Raw genomic sequence first — 22,290 nt, forward strand, 5'->3', positions numbered from 1 at the left:
ATTGTCCAGCTCCTCTGCCCATTTTTTAAATTGGATTATTTGCTTTTTGTTTGTTGAGGTGCATGAGCTCTTAATATATTTTGTATGTCAACCCTTCAGTGTGTATTTTAAGAATAAAATTTGGGATCTCAAAGAAATTTCTCATTCTCGGTACACTTACTCTTCTGCCTTGAAGGATGCTTCTGATGAAAAGTCTGAGGAAGCCTGCTGCTTTTCTGCGCCCCAGCCCACGTGGAGCCTCATTTGGGGAGGGTATGTGGGGCGGATGAAATATATTTTGCACAAGGCACAGGTTCCAGGGCACTGCTATGTGCACTTCTCTGCCCAGCTGTTGGCAGATGCAGCCCCGCAGCGCTCCCTCCCACATACTCCTGAGTGCCTCTACACAGCAGGGGAATCAATCATGTGAAAGCTGCCCCTAACCTCCTTTTGTTTCCGGCTTGGCTCTCCCCCCACCTTAAGCCTCAACGAAGACCATCACTGACTCTGCTGCCACTTCATGCTAAAAGGACATAGTTTCAAAACAGCAGCTCAGCCCGTGCCCTCACTCACCACCTTCCCCCACTCCTCCCCACCCAGAAGATTCTGGCTTCCCCTTACAATTCTCTTGGAAAACAAGCTCTGCTCCAGGACTACCAGTCCGGCTAGGAGCTTACCTCCCAAGAGGCAGCAGCCCCTTTGGGAGGTGCCTAGACGGTGGTCAGCCTTCCACCATTGCATTGAAAGGCTTAACATTTTACTTCCTGAGTTTTGCATGCCTTGGTTTGGCTGTGTTTCTCTTCACTTCCCAAATGTCAGCATATTTACCTTCATTTCTGCCCAGGCTTAAGTCTTGGTCTTCAAGGAGTACCCCTGGGAATGAGAGTCTGACCTGACCTCCCACTAAACAACCATCATGGACTGTACACAGACACACCAGTCCTTCTGCCCTAACACTGACAACCCTTGCTCCATGTTGCAAAGTCAGACTGAAAACCAGACCTGCCTGATTAGAAGAACTGTATTTAAATATAACAACAATGACATCTCCCAATTATGCAGTAGAGACTGACCTCTAATGATGGGAAGGATGCAAACATCCTTTAGCTTTGCCTGACGCCTCAAGCTTCTGGCTTGGAATTTGAATGCGATGGCTGGTACTCATCTTGGACTATGAGGTCACCTTAAGGTTGGCAGCTACATAGTAAAGATAACAAGAGCTGAAAGATAGATGCTGGTCCCCTGATGGCTCCATAGAGCTGCCATCCCAGGTCTGCCCTAACTTGCTCCAGACCTGTTATAGGTAAGACACAAACTTTTCTTTTATTCAAGCCATTGTGTATTACAAAGGACTCTCCAGAGAAAAAGAAACAGAAGAACATATATAAAAATAGAGATTATTACAGAAATTGGCTCACATAGTTATGGAGGCCAAGTCTGCCATCTGCCAACTGGAGAACCAGGCAAGTTGGTGGTTTGACTCAGTCTGAGTCCGAAGAAGGCCTGAAAATCCAGGTGCCAATCTAGTCTGAGTCCAAAATCCCAAGAACCAGGAGCATGGATGCCAGAGAGCAGAAGAAGATGGATATCCCAGCCTTCCACTGTCTTTTTGTTATAGTCAGGCCCTCAGGAGATTGGCTGATAACCATCCATGGTGGTGAGGGGGAGGATCTCTTTACTCAGTCTACTGATTGAAAAGCTAAACTCTTCCAGAAAACCCTCAGAGACATGCTCAGAAATAATATTTTACCAGCTATCTAGGCATCCTTTAGCCAAATCGAGTTGACCCATAAAATTAACCATCACACACTATTGTTTTGAATTCTTCTGTTACATACAGATGAATTTACTATTAACTGACACGCACACAGAAAAAATCCACTTAAGCCCCAGAAAATGTTACATTTCTCCTATAGCCTCTTGTACCACCGGGTTTGAGTAGCTTGCACCAAAAGACAATGCCACGGTTTAAAGTCAGTAGACTTGGGTGCAGATCCAGCCATCGCTGCTGGATGACCTTGAGGTCTTTCCTGTGCAATGCGATGCCTTCCCCCACAGAGCTGCTGTGTTTAGTCCAACATACATTTCTTGATTGCATGCTTTGTGCTGAATATTGAAATGACCCAGAGGAGACTGTTGGAGTCCCTGTCCTCTATCAGAAGATTTCTTAAAGTGCTATGTCCAGGTTTCAACTATACAACTTAGTTTCTGCTGTTGGGAATTTTTGAAGAAGGCAAGACTGAAGTTAGACCTTAAATCAAGAGTTCATGAATGGGCCACAGAGAATTTGTGAAGTGAATTCTTTTAAAATTATTTATAAAAATGTACGTGTGTTTTATGGCAATTGTGCATTTTTAATGGAGGGACAGCATTCAGAGTTTTCATTGAATTCTAGAATGGTTCCATGGTCCCAAACTGAAGGCCATTTCAGGCCAAGAAGATTGCAAGGTAATTTTGATGTGGCTCTTGCTCCTCTTCCTCTAAATGACTTCCTCCCTGAAAAAGAATCTGTATTATGCCCAGAATGTGATGGCCATGTGAGTTAACGGAAAACTACAGGACAGCCTCAAACTGGATAAATAAATCCCCACCTGAATCAGTCAGCTTAGGCTATGTTTTGCTGCTGTAGCAAATAGCCTCAAATCTCCAAAGCTCACATCAACCAATGTCTGCCTCTTACCCATGCTCCCCGTCTCTCATAGCTCTACCTCACATCATCTTTACTCTGGAGCCCAGACTTAACGGAGTTGCCTCTCCCTGGAACATTACTGTCAGTCTTGAGGAAGAAAGGATAACAAACCATGCTTGGGCTCATCAAGCCCCTGCTTATAGATGACACACATCGCGTCGGCTCACATTTTATTAGCCAAAGAGTCACATGACCACACAGGATAGGGATGTATGATCACCCCATAGAATGGCTGCCCCAGGGAGGGGCACAGATATGTCGAGCATTAAGCAGCCTACCACACTATTTTATTGGAATATTAGAAGATAAACAGAAAATTAACCAAGAAGTAGAAAGAACTAAATCTAACCTTCCTCCATTCCACCGTCTGCACTCCTCCCTCCCCCACCTCCTCCTTCCCCACAAGTATCTAAGGAGAGACTCTGAACAGAAAAACCTGTTTTTCCTTCTGACTGCACTGTTGAAATTGGAAGAAAAGTAAAACCAGGTGGAGGCACTTGGAATTCTGGGACCGCCAGGCTGAAGATGAATACAGCTGCACATTCCCAGTCACATTTTTATTTCTACTCAGACTCTTCTTAGTGAAAATTGGGAAATATTACTGCATTTGGTTGGGGAAGTAAAAAAAAAAATTTGTATTGAAGTACGTATGATAAAATGCACAAATCTTAGTGTACAGCTTGATGCATTTTGATATGTGTATACACTTATGTAACCATCACCCAGATCAAGATATCAAACATTCTCACTAAATGTTTTTCCCCTTCACCAATTTCACCCATCCCCCAATCCACCTCCCCTATGGCAGCTGCCTGTCGGTTCTCTGTGTATGAGCCAATTTCAGTTTTGTTTGTTTTGTTTTTTAAGATTCTACGTATAAGTGAGATCATATGGTTTTTGTCTTTGTTTGACTTATGTCACTTAGTGTAATACTGTCTGGGTTCACACATGTTGTCACAAATGGCAAAATTTCATTCTTTTTTATGGCTAAGTAATATTCCATTGTGTATATGTATCATATCTTCTTTATCCATTCACCTATCAATGGACATGTATTTTGTTTCCATATTTTGGCTATTGTAAATAATGCTGTGATAAACAGAGGAGTGCATGTATCTTTTTAGAGGAGTGATTTTCTTTTCTTAAGGTAAATTTCCAGAAGATTTGCTGGATCATATGGTATTTCTGTTTTTAGTTTTTTGAGAAACCTCCATACTGCTTTCCGTCGGGGCTGCAACAATTTGCAATCCCACCAGCCATGTATGAAGATTCCTTTTTTTCCAAATCTTTACCAGCACTTGTTATTTCTTGTCTTGTTGATAGTAGCCACTGTGACTGGTGCGAGGTAGTATCTCACTGTGGTTTTGATTTGCATTTCCCCAATGATTAATATTGTTGAGCATCTTTTCATGTGCCTGTTGGCCATCTGTATGTCTTCTTTCGAAAAATATCTATGCAGGTTCTCTGCCCATCTTTTAATTAGGCTATGTGTTTTATGGGTGTTGAGTTGTATGAGTTCTTTATATATTTTAGATATCAGCCCCTTATCAGATACATCATTTGCTAATATATTTTCCCATACAGTAGGATGCCTTTTTGTTTTTTTGATGGTTTCCTTCGATGTGCAGTAAGTTTTTAGTTTGATGTAGTCCCACTTGTTTATTTTTGCTTATGTTTCGCTTGCTGGGGAGATGTATCCAGAAAGAAGTTCTAATGCTCATCATGTTCCAGAGTTTACTGCCTATGTTTTCTTCTCTAAATTTTATGGATTCATGTCTTATATTTAGGTCTTTAATCCATTTTGAGTTTTATTTCTGTGTTTGGTGTAAGTGGTCCAGTTTCATTCTTTTACATGTAGCTGTCCAGTTTTCCCAGCACCATTTATTAAAGAGACTGTCTTTTCCCCATTGTATATTCTTGTCACATATTTATTGACCCTATAGGCATGGGTTTATTTCTGGGCTCTCTCTTCTGTTCCACTGGCATATGTATGAAGTTGGAAAATTTTGTGGTCTGAAGTCTTGGGTAAGGGAAGAGATGGCGTTGCCATTGCACATTCAGTTGCTTCTGCTCCAGAAGGTCTCTGTGTGAGTGTGGTCCATCTCTGCAGCCCTTGGCAGTGGGTGTCCTCTGATGACCCAAAGGCAGGACTCACAGGAAGCATACATTTAACAAATGCTCACCATTTGCCCCACACTTCATGCCTTCAAGCCTGGCATCTATATCAGGATTCCTGAACACAGTGGGACTTCCCTTGGCCATCATCCTGGCATGCCCCTTTCCTTCTCTTCTGTATTGATGTCCTACTTCCTGTCATGTCATCTTCCTCTTTCTTGCTTTCCTCCTTCATTTTGGTGGAGCTCATCCTCCAGTTGCACCCTGAGAGAGGAGGTGTGTGTGTGTGTGTGAGCTATATTCTTTGAGACCTTTCGAGATTAATGATGTCTTTAGTCTTCCTTTACATCTGCCTGGCACAGTAACCTGATTGGAAGTCATTTTTCTTCCACATAGCTGGTGATGCTAATGAGAAGCCTAAAGCCCTCTGGTTGCTGATCCTGGGCATGGGACTGATTTTTCTTCTGTGGACACTAAAAGAAGCTTTTTGTATCCCCAGTGCACTGGTATTTCGTGACTAGAGTGGAGTGGGGTAGGGGCAGACACCCTGCATCCTGGAGTGAGGAGTGGGCCCAGCAGGCAAATCTGATAAACTTTCTACTTCTGTAATGGCTATTAAACAATCCTCAATCCTCAGTCCTCTCAACCCTTCACCTCCATTTGTAGAATTACATGAGCAACAAATACTTGGCCTTTCGGAGGATTTGGTTAGTGGTTGATTTTTGTAGCTTAGCTTAAGATTTGGCTTTCTCAAGGCCATGGTTACCTGCCTATCTATTTTCCATCTTAAAATATTTTCTTCTTGTCTCCTCATCATACTCCCAGAACTGTGGCTTTTCACTAAAAAAAAAAAAAAAAAAAAAAAAAATTTAGATGATGTTCTAAAAGGAAACAAAATGAAATGTATGTTTAATGGTCTGTCTTTATCTGAAAGTCTCAAGTACTCTTTAAAGCTAACCTTCACCTTCATGATAAAAATACAAAATAAATTAGGAATGGAAGAGGACTTCCTCAACATCTATGAAACACCTACATCATGTTTCATGGTGAAAAGCTAAATTCTTTCCACAATAGATCAGGAGCAAGGCAGGATGTCTGTTCTCACCACTTCAACTCAACATTGTACTGGAATTTCTAGCTAGGGTAATTAGGCAAGAAAATGAGATAAAAGGCAACCAAATTGGAAAGGAAGAAGTAGAATTATCTGTATTTGTAGACGGCATGATCTTGCATAGAGAAAATCCTAAGGAATCTAAAAAGCAATTGTAGCTAATGAACAAGTTCAGAAAGATTGCAGAATAAAAGACCAATATATAAAAACCGATTGTATTCCTATACACTAACAGTGAACAATCTGAAAATGAAATTAAGAAAACAATTCAATTTTACAATAGCATAAAAAAGAGTAAGATACTTAGTAAGTTTTACAAGAATAGTACAAAACTTATACTTTGAAAACTATACAGTATTGAAAGAGGTAAAAGAAGACCAAAATAAATGGAAAGACATCCTATGTTCATGGATCAGAAATTTAATATTGTTAAGTTAGCAACACCTTCCCGATGATCTGCAGATGGCCTGCAATTCCTTTCAAAATCCCATTTGGTTTCTTCACAGAAATTAACAAGCTGTTCCTAAAATCTAAATCGAAATGCAAAGGACCCAGAATAGCCAAAACAATCTTTAAAAAAAGAACAAAATTAAAGGTCACCCTTCGTATATTCAAAACTTAACTACAAAGCAACAATAATCAAGATAATGTGGAACTGGCATAAGGATAGTCATATAGATGAGTGAAATAGAATTGAAAGTCCAGAAACAAGCCCTCACATTTCCAGTCAATTGATTTTTGACAAGGGTGCCAAAACCATTCGATGGGGGAAAGAATAGTCTGTCTAACAAATGCTGCTCTGATAATTGGATATCCACGTGCAGAAGCATGAAACTGGCCCCCCTACTTTACCCAACATATGCAATTAATTCAAAAAGGATCAAAGACCTAGTTGTAAGAGCTATAATTCTTATCTCATGATAAAACTTGTAGAAGAAAACATAGGGATAAATCTTCATGACCTTGGATTAGGCAATGGTTTCTTGCATATGACCCAAAAGCACAAGCAACCAGGACTTCGTAACAGTTAAATCCTTTTGCAATTCAAAGAACACCATTAAGAAAGTGAAAAGACAACCCACAGAATGGCAGAAAATATTTGCCAATCATATGTGTGATAAGGAAAGTGTATAAAGAATATCTTATAACTCAAAGACAAAAAGGCAGTGCAACTAAAACTTGGGCAAAAGATGTCATAGACATTTCTCCAAAATTTATGTACAAACAGCCAATAAGCACACAAAAAGATGTTCAACATCATTAGCCATCAGGGAAATACAAATCAAATCCCTGATGAGATACACTCATAGGATGGCTATAATAAAAAAGACAGATACTAGAAAGTGCTGGAGATTATGGCGAGAAATTGGAACCCTTTAACATTGTTGGTGAGAATGTGAAATGGTGCAGCCACTGTGGGAAATAGTCTGGCAGTTCCTCAAAAGGCTAAATACAGAACTACCATATAACCCAGCAATTTTTGGGTGTCCATCAAAGAAATGGAAACAAAAACTTATACACAAATATTCATAGCAACAGTATTTATAATAGCAAAACGTGAAAACAATCCACATAATCTATCAACTGATGAATGGGTAAATAAGCTGCAACATATCCGTATGATTTCCAGTGGTGGCAATAAAAAGAAACAAAAAGTACTGATACACACTGCAACATGGATGACCCTTGAAAACATTCGAAGTGAGAGAAGCCGACATTGATAAGAACTGTCGAGAATTGGCAAATCTGTAGAGACAGAAAGTAGATCAGTGGCGGCCTAGGGCTGGGGAGAAGGTTAGAGAGAAATGGGAAGTAACTGTTAAGGGCCCAGTGTTTCTTGTGGATGAAAATGTTCTGAAGTTGATTTGGTTGATGCTTGCACAACTTTGTGAATATATTAAACATCATTGAATCACTTTAAATTGTTGACTTGTATGGTATGTGGATTATATGTAAATAAGTCTGTTGTTAATACTAATTTTTTATCTGTCCTGCTGCCTGCATGTATATTACAGCCTTTTGTGTTAACTTTGGATGTGGCTGGGGTGTGCATTACAAATCAGCATAATGACACTATGGTAGTTGGAATGTCAGACATTTGGCTCAGGCAGACCTGATGGGAGTCTGGCACACCTGCCACTTACTAGCCATGTAGTCTTGGATGAGTGACTCAACCTCTTCAGGCCTCAGTTTCATGGTTTGTGGAATAATATTAATAATAGAACCACAAGAAGGGGTTTTATTTTTGTAGGTAGAGCTCTGTTAAATAGACTGTAGGAAACACTAAGCTGCTTTTGGCTGTCTTCTTTCTAGCCAGGAAGAATGTATTGGAGGGATGTATTAAGCAGGACTCTTTGGTTTCAAGAGACAGACAACGAAACAAAGCAGCTTAAGCAAACAAAGGGAATGGACTGGCTTACGTTACTGGGAAATCCAGGGGTAGCTTCAGGCATGGCTAGATCCAGGGGCACAATTGATGTCATCTCTCTCTCCTTCCCTTGTTCACTGTGTGGTGGCAGTTAAGAGTGAAGACTCCAGATTGCCTGGATTTGAATCTTACTTGTTGTGTGACCTTCAATAAGTTACCTTTCTATTCCTCAGTTTCCCAGTATATATAAAATGGGGATGGTGATAAGAGTGCTGACCTCAGAGGAGGGTAGTGGTGATTCAGTGAGGTAGTATATGTATGTGTTAGCATAGTGCTTGGCATAGTAAACACTATATAAGCATTTAACTATTATTATTTTTTATTATTACTGATTTTGTGATCCAGCTGCAACCAGGAACATTCCATCATGCAAGAAGGTTGGTTCCTAGAAGCATGGGTATATATCCCTAGAGCACAGAATTTTAAAACATCTTTTAAGAAAGAGGATGACTGTCATTATACACTAGCTATAAATCACAGGGCATTTGGGTCATGTGCCCATTGCCAATCCAAACAAAAGGATGCCAAAGGGCTAGGTACCATAATGACAGCCTGGTGAGACTACAGAGAGACACAGGAGTTGAAGAGGCTGGAGGAAGCAGAAGGGGGCCAGGCAGACAGAACCCAGTATTGCCCTTACCTACTACAAAGATGTTTCCAAGCACGGCTGGAGAGAACTGAATTCTGGGAAGGCAGCAATGTGGCCACGGCAAGCAGAGAAACTCTGGCACAGCTAATGGTGGGAAGGAGCTTAGCCCTGGTGCGGGGGGCCTGCTCTGGATGGTGCCATTCCCATTATCACTAGGAAAACGAGACCTCTCGGGCTGGCTTGAGGCTGAGGAATGCCATGTGGTATGCATTACCCACCAAGTAATAGACCATTTACCTTCCCCAAAGCTAGGAGCAAACAGACCTAATTGGTGTAGCCACTGGAATATTCTATGTCTCTCATTGTGGTCCCAGAACTTGAGACCCTCTTATGTTTGCAACCAGGACAGCATGTTGAAAAGATGGTGGTCTTTGGTCTAAATGGAAAAAGCAACAAAACCACATTTTGGATGGTTTTGGATGGTTTGAAGTGGTTGTTGGTTAATCCCAGCTCCATCAGGCCCTCCGAGAGGTCTGCTACATCTGGGAGCTGCTAGAATGAGGAAACGATTTTGCTAAGCCAGCCTGAGCCTGCATTCCCAAATATGGAGTTCAAGCCTTCATCTTGGAGAAAATGAAACAGAAGCTTCCAACAAAGGGTTCTTGGAAGTCGGTTTGTAATTAACCTTTCTGTGTAACACAAGATTTCTCAACTAAATGGAGGGGAAAGAAAAAGTAGATTCAATTTTAACAATTAACAGATACTTGTAAACAGCAGATCCAGTGTGCTTTACAGAGCATTGATTACCATATGCTGGGGGTATTAGTTGCAGCCATGTCTAAAAGGATCCAATCTACCTCATCTTTCTACTTCAGGTTCTCTGTCCTGGACTAGCAGGCTGGGCCTTGTCTGGCTCTGCATGGAGGAGCCATACAGCCTCTGGAACCGGGGGCACAGGCGGCAGAGTAAGGCCCCGGCTTCAGTACCTGCCCTCATTTCATCCATGACCTGGCAGACCTGTCTCCAAACCGTAATTAAATTCCCATTTGATTTGTTTGACCTCAGCTGCCCCCAGAGCCGAGCCCCGGAGGACAGAGCAGGCTCTGGGAACTCAGCAAGCAGAAGGGGTTGCCACCTGCACCCTCCCGGGCAGATTGCGGCCTCCGGATAAGTCTTACTTGGCCCACCGGGGTTGGAAAATGTTTTTGAATGAGAATGCCTTTCGCTGCTGTCTCAGTCTGCTAGGGCTGCCCTAACAAAGCACCACAGACTAGGGGCTTAACAACAGAGTGGATGGTCTCACCATCGGAGCCAGAAGGTCAAGATCAAGGTGCGGGCAGGGTTGGTTTCCTCTGAGGCTCAGAGGGAAGGACCTGTTCCAGGCCTGTCTTGGGGCTTGTGGATGGCCATCTTCTCCCTGTGTCTCTCTGTGTCATCTTCCCTCTATGTGTTTGTCTCTGTGTCCAAATTTCCCCCTATTGTAAGGACAGGGGTCACATTGGATTAGGGCCCACCCTAGGGACCTCAGCTTCATCATCTGCAAAGACCGTATCCCCGTGTAAGGTCGCACTCTGAGGCACTGGGGGTTCGGGCGGACGTCAGCACAAGCACCGTGATGCAGCCCAGTTCAGCCGGTAGCGGGTGCCACGGCGCTTCATTGTGCCGCAGCCCGTCCTCTCATAGTGCCGCACGCTGGGGCCTCTCACTGCTCATTCCCTCGTGGCCTCTGAAAGCTTTCGGATTGTGACTCTGCCTTTGTTTAGAAGTTCATTCGTTCGTTCATTCATTCATTCATGCATTCATGTGTTCCATCAATCAAACATGACAGTGCCTATAGTCTGCAAGATTGCTGAGAAAATGTGATGGCATACTTACATTTTTAGCTTAATGGCTGGCGTATAGTAGGTATTCAACTGCATGTATCCATCATTCACTTACCAATATTTATCAAGCACCACTAAAAGCCAGGAATGGAGCTGGGCTGAGCATGCAAGGCCAGGGAAGGTGTCCGCCTTGGCGAGCGCAAGGGGAGGTAGAGGAGGCAGACTTGATCCGGGAGCCACAGCAGACATGTGTGAGAACCAACTGTGGTAAGTGCTCTGCCGAGCTGGGGTCCAGAGCAGGGGCCGGGAGGTGCAAGATGGCCTTGAAGGGGCAGGCCGTGCAGAGCCTGTGGCCCACGGGTGGCGGCTGAGCGTCCCCCGAGCACACTGGATGATGCAACTGATAACTTGTGAGCAGAGGGAGACGCCGTCAGAGCAGCACCGAGGGCACCAGGTCGGACTGGAGCAGGAGGGGATTCCAAGAGGACCCCTGGAAGCTGCAGGAGGTGCCCCGAGGAGAGAGACGGGAGCTTGGCCCGGGAGGGGCGGTAGAGACGGGAGAAGGGGTTGGCTTTGAGAGATGAAGGATGGGTTGGTGGAATGTGGGAAGAAGGTGCCAAGGACAGACTGGCTTGCAGACCTGGCTAGGGGCCACAGCTTCCCACTGAGAGAAGCGAGAGGGTCTGGTATGCAGGAGTTTGTTGATTTGAGGTGGAAGAGTCTAGACTTGATAGAGTATGAAGAGTGACTGTCAGTCATTTATGTATTCATCCCACAAGTATTTATGGAGCGCTTGTACATGGCCAGCAGAGTGCTGGAGAGTAGGCTTCCTGTAGTCAACAGTGCAGGGTGCCTTATGCACTGGGCATTCTCTGGGAGGCCAGTGACCAGCATGTGAGCACATAGCTAAGATCCTTCTAGACTATGATAAGGAAACAGGCCAGGGAGGTGAGTTGGGGTGATTGGGACCTACCTGATTTGGACAGAAAAGGTGAGAATAAGCCGGATACAGAAGAGGTTGGGGAGCACCCGCCAGGTGAAGGGCGCAGCATGTGCAAAGGCCCAGAGGAAGGAGAGCAGGGCTTGGAATGAGGTTGGAGTGAGAACCAGGGCCAAGTCACACAGTGGCTTACAGGCTAAAGGAAGGCGTCCACATTTTCCCTGAGGCCGTGAAAAGGCATTCCAGAAGGCTTTCGGCAAGGGAGTGCCAACTTTGCAAACAGCAAAGCGGAATTCTAGGGACTCTGCTCATACATCCTCCTTTTTGCTTAACTTTGTGACTTGAGTTTTTGTCCCATGTACCCCAAGTGTCTTGATTGATATGTTTGGGAAGAAAAAGTGTTTTGGCAGGGCACAGGGTGTCTGAGCTCAGGCACGAGCCAGGCGAGTAGAGTACTGGCTGCTCCTGGTAGAGTTTGAGGGGTCTGAGACCCAGGCCTCTGGTCTAGAACAGCTGCTCTTGTCGGTTCTACAGGTGGGGTCACGGTGAGCTTTCATAGTGGCATCCTTGCCTTAACCCTCGCAAGCCACGGAGCCAGGTCTGTACCACTCTTTTAAAGCACCTGGAACCTGAGGCCCAGGGAGATTAGTGAGCGCCTGAGGCCACACAGCTGGGGAGAGGTCCCATTGGGAAGTGGGCATGAGCCTGCAGCCCCTGTGTGCTCTGTGGTGGAGAAGCCCTCCTGCTCCCCAGGCCCATGCTGGGGAGTTTGCTAGGAGGGCAGAGGGTTCAAGCCCTGAGGGTGTCCTTCCTAGATATGGCCAGAGATGGGCTTGGAGATGCTGCGGCTTCAGATTCATCCTTCCCCAGAGAGGGATGGAGCCATGGGGCCAGATTCACAGGCTGGGAGATGAAGGCTATGACGCTGAGCTTCTTCCTGGGGTTTTACACAAGACGGAGGTGACTCTGGCAGACCCAGCATGCCCTGGGGCTGGTTAGTACCCAGGACCATGCAGTGCAGCCTAAAATAGGATCTGGGTCACATGCTTTGTTATCAGAGCTGAGTCCAAGTCCTGGGCCTGCCCCTGGCTAGATGGGGGATGCGGGCACATCACAACATCTCTGAGTCACAGTTTGCTCATCTGGGATAAATGTATAGCAGCCTCACAGAAATGTGGCGAGAACTTAATGAGATTTTGCACATCAAGCTTGGAACACAGTGCCTGGCACCTGGGAAGCACGGAGTAGCCGCGGCTCTGCTACTGTCATTTAACAAGGATCAGTGGTTCCCTCCTCGGTCCACACTACACGGCTGGCGACAGGAGGCTCAAGGCAAAGCCTGCAGGAGGCTTGACCCAGGGCCTGATTTATCAGTTGGCTTTAAAATCCCACCTCCTAGGAAACTTGCAATGGAAATGATGGGTGGGAATTTAACGTTTTCCCACTTACTGGAATTGTGGCTTTTCTTCCAGCCATGGCACTTTCTCATGGTGTAAAGTTGTGGCAAATGCTGCTGCTGTTTGCCTGTTTTTTTGTTTTATTTTTGTTTGTGTGATGAACAATTAAAATAGATTAAATGGGCTGTGTGACTTCAAGCTCCTAAAACAAAAAACAAAACAGAGAAAAACCTGCCTTGCCAGTCAGTGTTCCAGACTCGTTTTCTCCCGGGTTCAGTCATCTGGGGGCTTCCTTACTGAGGGGTTATAGATACACTCTTATTTCAGGATGTTCCCAAGGCTCAAAGGAGGGGACTGAACATTCAAATGCATCCTTGCTCTCCTCCAGTAATTAAAAAAATTAATTAATATAAAGCTAACATTTCCTGAGCTTCTTTACTGCACCAAGCTCTGTAACTGCGTTTCATATATTTATTTTCTCAATTAGTTCCCCTAAATAGCTAAGGATTAGTATTATTTCCTTTTGTGGATGAAGAAACTAAGGCTAAGAGAGGGCAAATGCCTTGCTCAAGGTCAGAGAGCTGGTAGAGATCCCAGCAGCCTCTGGATGGAGGAGGGGAGGGCCGATTTCAGGGCTGCACCAGAGACGTTGGAACTCCTGGCCCACGGAGACTTTCTTTGGTGGGAATTGCCGTTGTGTTAAAATACGGTGCCTTTCTAGATGCCTGGGCATCTTTGCAGAATAGAGACTGGCCACAGCTCAGAGTACTAACTCCCTGAAAGACGGTTTACTTCAAAACATAGTGATCTCCCTCAATATAAAACCTCTTAAATTTTCAAGAAAGTGTGATTTTGCTGTAATAATGCCGCAGGACAGCTCTCCCTAAATCTCAGGCGCTTACGACAGCCGTTTGTATGTCTTACTCTTGCGCCTGTGGGTCATCTGGGGTAGCTCTGCCTTAGGCTTTGGCTCTGTGATCAGGTACGTTCCATGTCCGTCTTTATTCTGAAATCAGGGTTTACCCAGAGGATATCTCACGGCAAATGGCAGCAGCACAGGGGACTGAGCCAACTGACGCAAACACATTGAAAACCTCTGCTTACCACACTCACACACGTTCTGTTGGTCAAAGGCAATCAAGTGGCCAAGCGCACCATTAGTGCAGGGGGCTGTACCATCCGCTTCCCCTGCAATGCAGTCTCTCACCCTGAGGCCATCTTGCCTTGCTGCAGTGGGCAAAGGCCTTGCCTTTTCTTTCCGTGAGGTTGAGGTTGGAGATTTTCCTAACTTGACCGAGACTGAAGGGAGAAACAGAGATGTATAGTAGATGCCCTTTGGTTCTGCTTATCGAGTGTTCATTCTGCTAGTACACAATTCCCAGCTTTCCTTCGGCGAATCGCCCATCTAGTTCCTGTGCTCTGTGATTTGTGGATGGTCGGTTGCCTTACCTGCCAACTTCAGGGTCCATTTCTGGCCAATGGGGTACTGCATCCCCTTGATCAAATGATTGGTTCTGAGGCAGCCATGTGACCGAAGCTGGGCCAGTGAAAATGATGCGCAGGACCTGCGCTAGAACTATTAGAACAGAGGGTCTCCTCCCCGGAGAGTCAGTTTGTGAAACCCCGTAGAAGCCTGGAGCCTGCGGCGGCCATCTGTGTGCCTCTGGCACCATAAAGTAGAGCTGACACCGAGAATAACAAGGCCAGAGGATGAGACGGAACTGGGAGAACAGTGTTTGAGCATCTGGATCCGGCTGTGCCTAAAGGCCCTAAACACTACAACAGATTCTTTTATGGAAGGAGATGGGCCTAGGCCAGGTTGAATTACTTGTCTCTTAGAATCCCAGACACCTTACTAACTCAGAAATAGGGCTATAGGCTGTAGAGTGAGATGGCTAGGATCAGCCCTGGGTTCTAATTCAGTGCTTGACATTTAGACTCAAGTGATCTTGTTGAGCCTCAGTCTCCTCAGCTGTCAAATGGGAGAGTGGCATGGACCTTGATGATTTTTGTGTTGGGAAACCGAATAAAACAGGTCATCTGGGTTTGGCAAATTATAGATACTCAGTGAATGGTTGATGTTTATCATTGCCAAAGGATTCAGAAGCAGGCTTCCTGTCTTCCCTGGGCAAGTGTCCAGCTTCACGGTTTGTTTGCCCGCAGATCCCACAAGTCACACGACATCCCTTCCTGTCGCCCGTGGGAGGATGGGGTTGGCACGAGCTCTGAGCTCTGGTAGGCTGTACCTTCTCTCCCAGAACCGCCCTCTCGCCTGCCCTCTCAGCCTGCCTCTGGGCCCAGAAGGCTCAGCGCCTTGGACACGCCACTGTCCTGGGCCCACAGACCAGCCATGGCCCTGTCCCTGGGGGAGGCCCCTCGCGCTCACAGAACATCAGGCTCCTAGAGACGGGGGACCAGGGGGCCCGAGACACCTTCCACTTTGGTGAAGGGAGGATACGCTCTTGGGGCCCAGAGCCAGGAATGGCACACCCTGAATTCAAACCCTGGTCTCTGTCAACCCTGCTCCCCATCCACCCTCGAAAACTTCTGTCCGAGGGAAGGTGGGGGATGGCAGCACGTCCCCACGTGGGGGTCACAGACAATTTGGGGGACATGCCACGGAATGCTTTTACTTTTCACAGGTCTGTATTTACTTGGGCCATTATCCCCCAGCCCCTCCACAGGAGACCACTGGGTCCTCCAGGACAGGTTTTGTGTCTGCGTGGTCCCCACTGTGTTGTCAGAGCCCTCAATCATGCCCCGTACATAGTCCACGCTTCGGAAAGGTTTTCTGGACTGAATACACGAATAAAGGGGTTAAGCAAATGAATGATAGGTGGTCCTTGACTGGGCCTCCCTACTCATAAAGTTCTGTCTGGAAACACATTTGAGAAAGAAAAGGTTGCCTTGGTTTGAAGCCCGTTGCTAAGGGAAGGAGTGTAGCGTGGGGTGTGGAAGTGGGCACTGCGGTCGGAGGAGAGCCTGGGTGCCCGGATTTAGGAAACACCAGGCAACTCGGCCCTGTGTCCCTTCCAGCAGAAAATTCTGGGATTCTCAGAAGCAGGTCCTTTGTGGGATGAAGCAAGAAGGGAGCCTGCTCTTCCCAGGTGTGCTAGTTTTCTGGTGGCTGTCATAACGAATGAACCACACGCTGGGTGCCCTACAGCGACAGAAATGTACTTTCTCATGGTTCTGGGGCTGGACATCTGCAGCCAAGGTGTCAGCAGCTCCGTGCTCCCTCCGAAGGCTCGGAGGAGGATCCCTCCTTGCCTGTCAGTCTGCGGTGGCCGCAGGCCACCTGGCACTCGTGGCTGTGGCACTCCGCTCCCTGCCTCTGTCTGCACGTGGCCTTCTCTGTCTCTGCGTCTTCTTGTCTTCTGTCTCTTAAAAGGACACTCATTGCTGGATTTAGGACCGACCCTAGGAATACAGGACGATCCCATTTGGAGATCCTTAATTACAGCTGCAAAGACTGTCCTCCAAATGCAGTCACAGTCACAGGTCCTGGGGGTCAGGACTCGGACATACCTTTTTGCAACCACCTGTAACCCATTTCATCTGGGATCTGATCCTACAGCCCCATCCTGCAGTGTCACCGTCTCCAGGGAAGCCTACGGCCTCTCGGGGCGCATCTGGTGGGGCCTGAGCGTGGGGCAGCGGAGTCACTCTCAGAGTCACTCTGAGGCCTGCTCTCAGGCGGCCACCGTGGGGCCTCCCACTGCTGAAGAGGGAAAGGGATGAGCTGGGCGGGAGGGGACTTGGCGCCTCAGGGTCTCCTCTCTGGAGGTGCCTAGTCCTTGTACAGACTTTGATGAATATTGTTTTCTGAATGCTGATGGGAAGGAAGAGGGGACAGGAGTGTCTGTGTGAGGACCTGGCAGGGGAAGCCTGGAGGCCATCTGGTCATGCTGCTGTCACTCAGCAAATATTCGTAGCTCAGCTCCTGCAGCCAGGCAGTGAGCCGCACAGCCACGGTTCCTGCCCTCATGGGGCTGACAGCTTAGTGCAAAGAGAGATTATAAACGAACCTGTAGATAAAACAATGACAGACTGTTATCACTGCTAGAAAGGAAATGGACCGGTTATGGGGATGGAGGATAACAACAAGGAAGGCCTTTCAGGGGAAATGGTAGTGAACTCAGACTTAAAGCTGGGGGAAAAGCATTCCAGATGCGGGAAGAGCATATGCAAAGATCCTAAGATTAACAAGAGCCCAGCCCATTGGATAAGTGGAAAAATGTCCAGTGTGTCAGGATGTAGTCAGTTAGGGTTGAGAGGGGGAGATGTAAGCAGGTACCAAATCCTGGTGGCCCAGTGGGCTATGGGGAGAAATTTGGATTTTTTTTCAAAAGGTTTTAAGCAGATTGTATCATGACTTGAGTTAGCTTCTTAAAGGACCCTTTTGGGGAACAGGCAGAGATACCCATACAGGTAGGGGTTGGTAACTTTTCTTTGTATAGTTACAACTAGTAAATATATTTTTTTATTAAGGTATGATTGATATACACTCTTATGAAGGTTTCACATGAAAAAACAATGTGGTTACGACATTCACCCATATTATCAAGTTCCCACCCATACCCAATGCAGTCACTGTCCATCAGTGCAGCAAGTTGCCAGAGATCCACTATGCCCCTTCTCTGTGATACACTGATCTCCCGTGATCCCCCACACCATGTGTACTAAACATAATACCCCTCAGTCCCCTTCTCCCTCCCTCCTCACCTGCCCTCCCACACCCCTCCCCTTTGGTAACCACTAGTTCATTCTTGGAGTCTCTGAGTTTGTTCTTTCACAACTAGTAAATATTTTTTGCTCTGGGGGCCATACAGCCTCTGCTGTGACCCATCAGCTCTGCTGTTGTATAGCACAAAAGCAGCCAGAAGCGTTTCGTGAGCTACCAGGTGTGGCTGTGTTGCTGCAAGACTTTATGAAACCAGCCAGCAGCTAGATGGATCTACAGGCAATGGTTTGCTGATTCCTGTTGTAAGGGAACAAAAGTAGGAATGTGAAGAGCACTGGGGCCCTGAGCAAGTGACTTACCCTCTCTGAGCCTCAGTTTCCTCATCTGTGGAATAGGCACACCTTGCCTCACAAAAACACTGAAATGTAAGTATTAATGGAGATACAGTGCCGAGCACAGAGCCCTGGTCTGTGGCAGATGCTGGACACGCAGTGGCCACACAGTACTGGCAGTTTTTTCTATTACATCCAGCCAGGATGATGGTATTTCTCAAGCAAGGCCTTTAAAACCTGGGGTCAGTAGCCTTAACCAAGAGCCTCGCCTCGCGGTACTTTAGTGGCCGATGGAAATGTTTGTGTACGGAATCGAGTGAATGCCTTGTTTATACCTTCCCATTGCCTTTTTTTCCTCTCCCAACATGGGAGATTTATAGATTTCTCTTTCTGGTAGCTTGGTAGGAAGGAAGCCATACAGAAGGCAAGGGCTCTGTTTTTCCTGACAAGTCTGGCTGGGAAGGGAGAGGTACGTCCAGAAAGGCGGGTGCGGGAGTCTGAGAGAGCACGTCTGCCTTCACCTTCAAGCCAATCCTGGGAGCACAGTTCAGGCTGAGTGTTGGGGGGGCGAATGTGGGGCCTCTCCCACCACGTCATCAGTGTCCCTGCCCTGGGCACTGACATCTTGGAGCAGGTACCCCAGGGGTGGGGCAGGGGCCTCCGCGTGAGGTCCTGCTGGGTGGGACCCCGTCCTAAAGCCCAGAGAGGCAGAGGCATAAGGGATATGCCGAGGAGCTGGGAATGTGGCCAGGACCTCAGGGCAGAAAAAGGGGGTGGTGGTACCCAGAGTCCAGAGAAAGAGATGGTGAGACAGACATGAGAGGTGGGTGAGTGGATAGATCTATAGACACATAGACATCGAGCAGTCTTCACTATGTAATCGGGCAAGAGCCATCCATTCATTCATCAACCAAGCTTTCATGAACACCAACGATGTGCCTGGCCTTTGTCCGGCACTGATTATACAGTGCCAAGGGAAACAGGCAAGCTCCCTGCTCTCACGGGGCCCTCAGTCTGTTGTGAAATTGAATGCCCTGGGCCAACAGAAACTATTTTTATTCCTCTGGTTATTTCCTAGGGTGAGTCACCCAGCAGCCCACAATTACCGCATCATCAACCAGGAAAAGGCAAAGGGCAGGGCCTCAAGGCCTGGTACCCACATAAATAAATTTTAAGAGGCTGACAGGCGTCACTGAGCCAACCCATTAAGGTAAGGGAGTCAGACCCTCCTGGGTTCAAATCCTTAGCTAGGCCACTGATGAGCTATGTGACCTTAGGCAAGTCACGTGACCTCTCTGAACCTCAGTTGACGCCTTTGTTTATCTGTTATTGTAGGTGATGAAGATACAGCAGTTAATAAGGTAGACAAAATCCTAGTCTTTGTGCAGTTTTCATACTAGTTGGAAGAGACAGACAACAAACAAATGGATCTCTGATACACCAGTTGGTGATGGGTGGAACGGAAAAAAGTCAAGCAGGATCAGAGGAACAAGAGAGTACCCGGATGTGGGTAAGGGGTCTCATTTGAGCAGACCCTTGGAGGAGGTGAAGGCACAGGCCATATGGCTATCTGAGGAATAAGCATTCCAGGCAATGGAAAAGTAAGTGCAAAGTCCCTGAGGCAGCAGTGAGTCTGCAGGTGTGATTAGTTTAAGGATCATGAGATGGGAAGATTATTTTAGCAAGTCCAGTGTAACCACAGGGCCCTTATTAAGATGGAAGCTGGAAGGGCAGAAGGCACTGTGCAAATGGAAGCAAGGGATTGGAGTGATGTCAGGAAGTGGCCACAAGCCAAGGAACATGTCTGGCCTCCAGATCCTGGAAAAGGCTAGGAACCACTTTCTCCACTGAATACTTCAGAAGTGCAGACCCGCTGACCCCTTGATTTTGAACTTCTGACTTCCAGAACTGCAAGGAAAAAAAAGTGGGGTGGTGGTAAGCCCTTGAGTCAGTGCCAGTTTCCAGCAGCAGCAAGAGGCAACTAACACAAGAAGCAGATCATTTTTCCTTTAGTGAAATAAGACAGTCAGAGCTCCTGCCTGAGACCCTGTAGAATCAGGGGAGAGGGGAGCCCAGCAGCCCTGCCCCAGGCAAGAGAGCAGCTCCCAGACAGCCTGAGAACCTCGCTGAGGCCGAAAGGCTCACTCCCCCGGTGTTCCTGGGAGCCAGGGAAAAGGGCCTTAGTTCTGCCCCCATCTTACCCAACCACAGGCCTGGGGCATCTTTTCTGCCTTATTTCTCTGGGACTCTAGCTTCAGCCCCACCCGCTGGTCAGGGTGCCCCCAGATGAGCCACTTTCTCCAGCCTGCTGGCCTTTGCACCCTCTGCCAGGCTCTCCCCAGCTGGGGCAGCCTGCCCATTGGCTTAGCCCTACTTGTCTCTGGCCCCTTCTATTCCTTTGTCATCCTCCCATATTCCTTCACTAAAAGGAGAGCCCTCTTCTGCATCCTCACTTTCACCTAGCCCTTAGCATACCCGTGGTGTTTAAATGCTCGTTTCCCCTTCCAAGAGGGAGACAAATAGTTCCTGTGGATTGAGCCCTTGTTATGTGCTAGGCAGGGCCATCATGAAGAGCTGTCAAGGCTGTGACTGATGAGCTAGGATGTGAATGGTGGCCCCCGGGGAGTGGCCGCTCTGCTAAGAGCTCATCAGCTGCTCACAGTGATGCTGTGGTGTGGGTCACTGACCCATTTTGCAGATGAGGAGGCAGTTTCAGGGCAGAAGGGACCCGCTCTCAGCTCCCTGAGCCTTACATCCCTAAGCATGTGTTGAGTGCTTTGTCGAATCATGACCCTGTGAGATTGGTGGGATAGTCATGCCCATTTTACAGATGGGAATATTGAGACCCAGAGGGGAGAAGTCACTGGCCCAAGGTCACAGATCGGGTAACCAGCTGAGCTGGGATTTGAAGGCAGGTCTGCCCAGCTCCTGAGCCTGAGGTCCCAAGCTCCTGAAGGAATGGTTGGGGAAGGAATGAGTCAGGAAGTGACCTTCTCGTTCTTGGCAGTGACCTTGGGAATGCTTCATTACCTGGTTTGCTGTAATTTGAACCTATGTGTGGCTGTGAAGGTCAAATGTGCTCACACCCGCAGCAGCCCTTTGAGAACCCGGCGCCAGGGTTAGTGTGGGAGGGATCTGGGGGCTCACACCCAGGTTCTCAGCCTCCCTGGGAAATTCCACCCCGCAGCCTTCCCCGGGCTCAGAGGAGAGCGTGGCCTTTCCTCCTGGCCCTGGAGGGCCTGAGAGCATGCGTCTTCCTGGAAGAGGCCCCTGCCTGTCAGGGCCTACTCACGACAGCAGGGCCCTTAGCTCTTCCCAGGGGAAGCCCAGAGAATTTCCTCCTGTTTTCACCTCCCTGTCCCTGGTGTGAGGAGCAGCTGGTGCCCCCAGAGAGTCTGTCAGATCCTTTGGGGGACAGGTGGCATTTCAGGGCGACTGGGGAGGGCCTGGCTGCGCTCCGTGAAGGAGCAGTTGCCAGGCTGTGGCACTGCGTCCTACCACTTTGGGGCTGAGCCTCGTGGCCTCCATGCTATAGTCACACGGAAGATCTTCATTAGTCCTAATACAGCCCCCATGAGAGGAGTATTAATATTCATGAAAGTTCACATTTCTTGGTTGTTTACTGGGTGTCAGGCACTTAGCTCAAGTCTTTATCTGGATTATGTTTTTTTTTTTCCTCTCACAGCAAGCTTATCGAGTAAGAGCATTGTTGATGTTCTTCCCATTTGTGGGTGAGGAAACCACACATTCAGCCAGTGGCAGAGGCATCTGTGAACCCAACCTGAGTTCTGCCGAACGGCTTCCTGTTAGGAGTATCTGTTCAACAGATGAGGAAACTGAGGCTCACGGGGGTGGAGTGCCTGGCCCAAGGTCATGAACTCTGTCCCTGAAAATGTGCTGCCTCATTCCCTTTGGGAGAGTAAGACAGGGCTGGAGCTCGCCACTTTCCTGGGCTCTGGGAGCGCAGCCCCAGGAGGGCTGGGTCTCGGGAAATGCCCTGGACCCCGAGGGCTGTGGGCCTCTGTTTCCCCAGCTGTAAAGTGGCAGAGGTGATAGCGGTATCCTGACACACACACTGCTCCTTCCTAAGGCTTCCCCGGCCCTACATTACAAGGCCTGAGTTTTCTAGGGCAGCGTTTGGCCCTGGTCCAAGCCTCCTAACCGGCAGGCAGAGGGCCCCCACCCCACCCCCACTGCTTCCCC

This window comes from Manis pentadactyla, chromosome 1, assembly GCF_030020395.1.
Source record: "Manis pentadactyla isolate mManPen7 chromosome 1, mManPen7.hap1, whole genome shotgun sequence".
Classification (NCBI taxonomy): Eukaryota; Metazoa; Chordata; class Mammalia; order Pholidota; family Manidae; genus Manis; species Manis pentadactyla.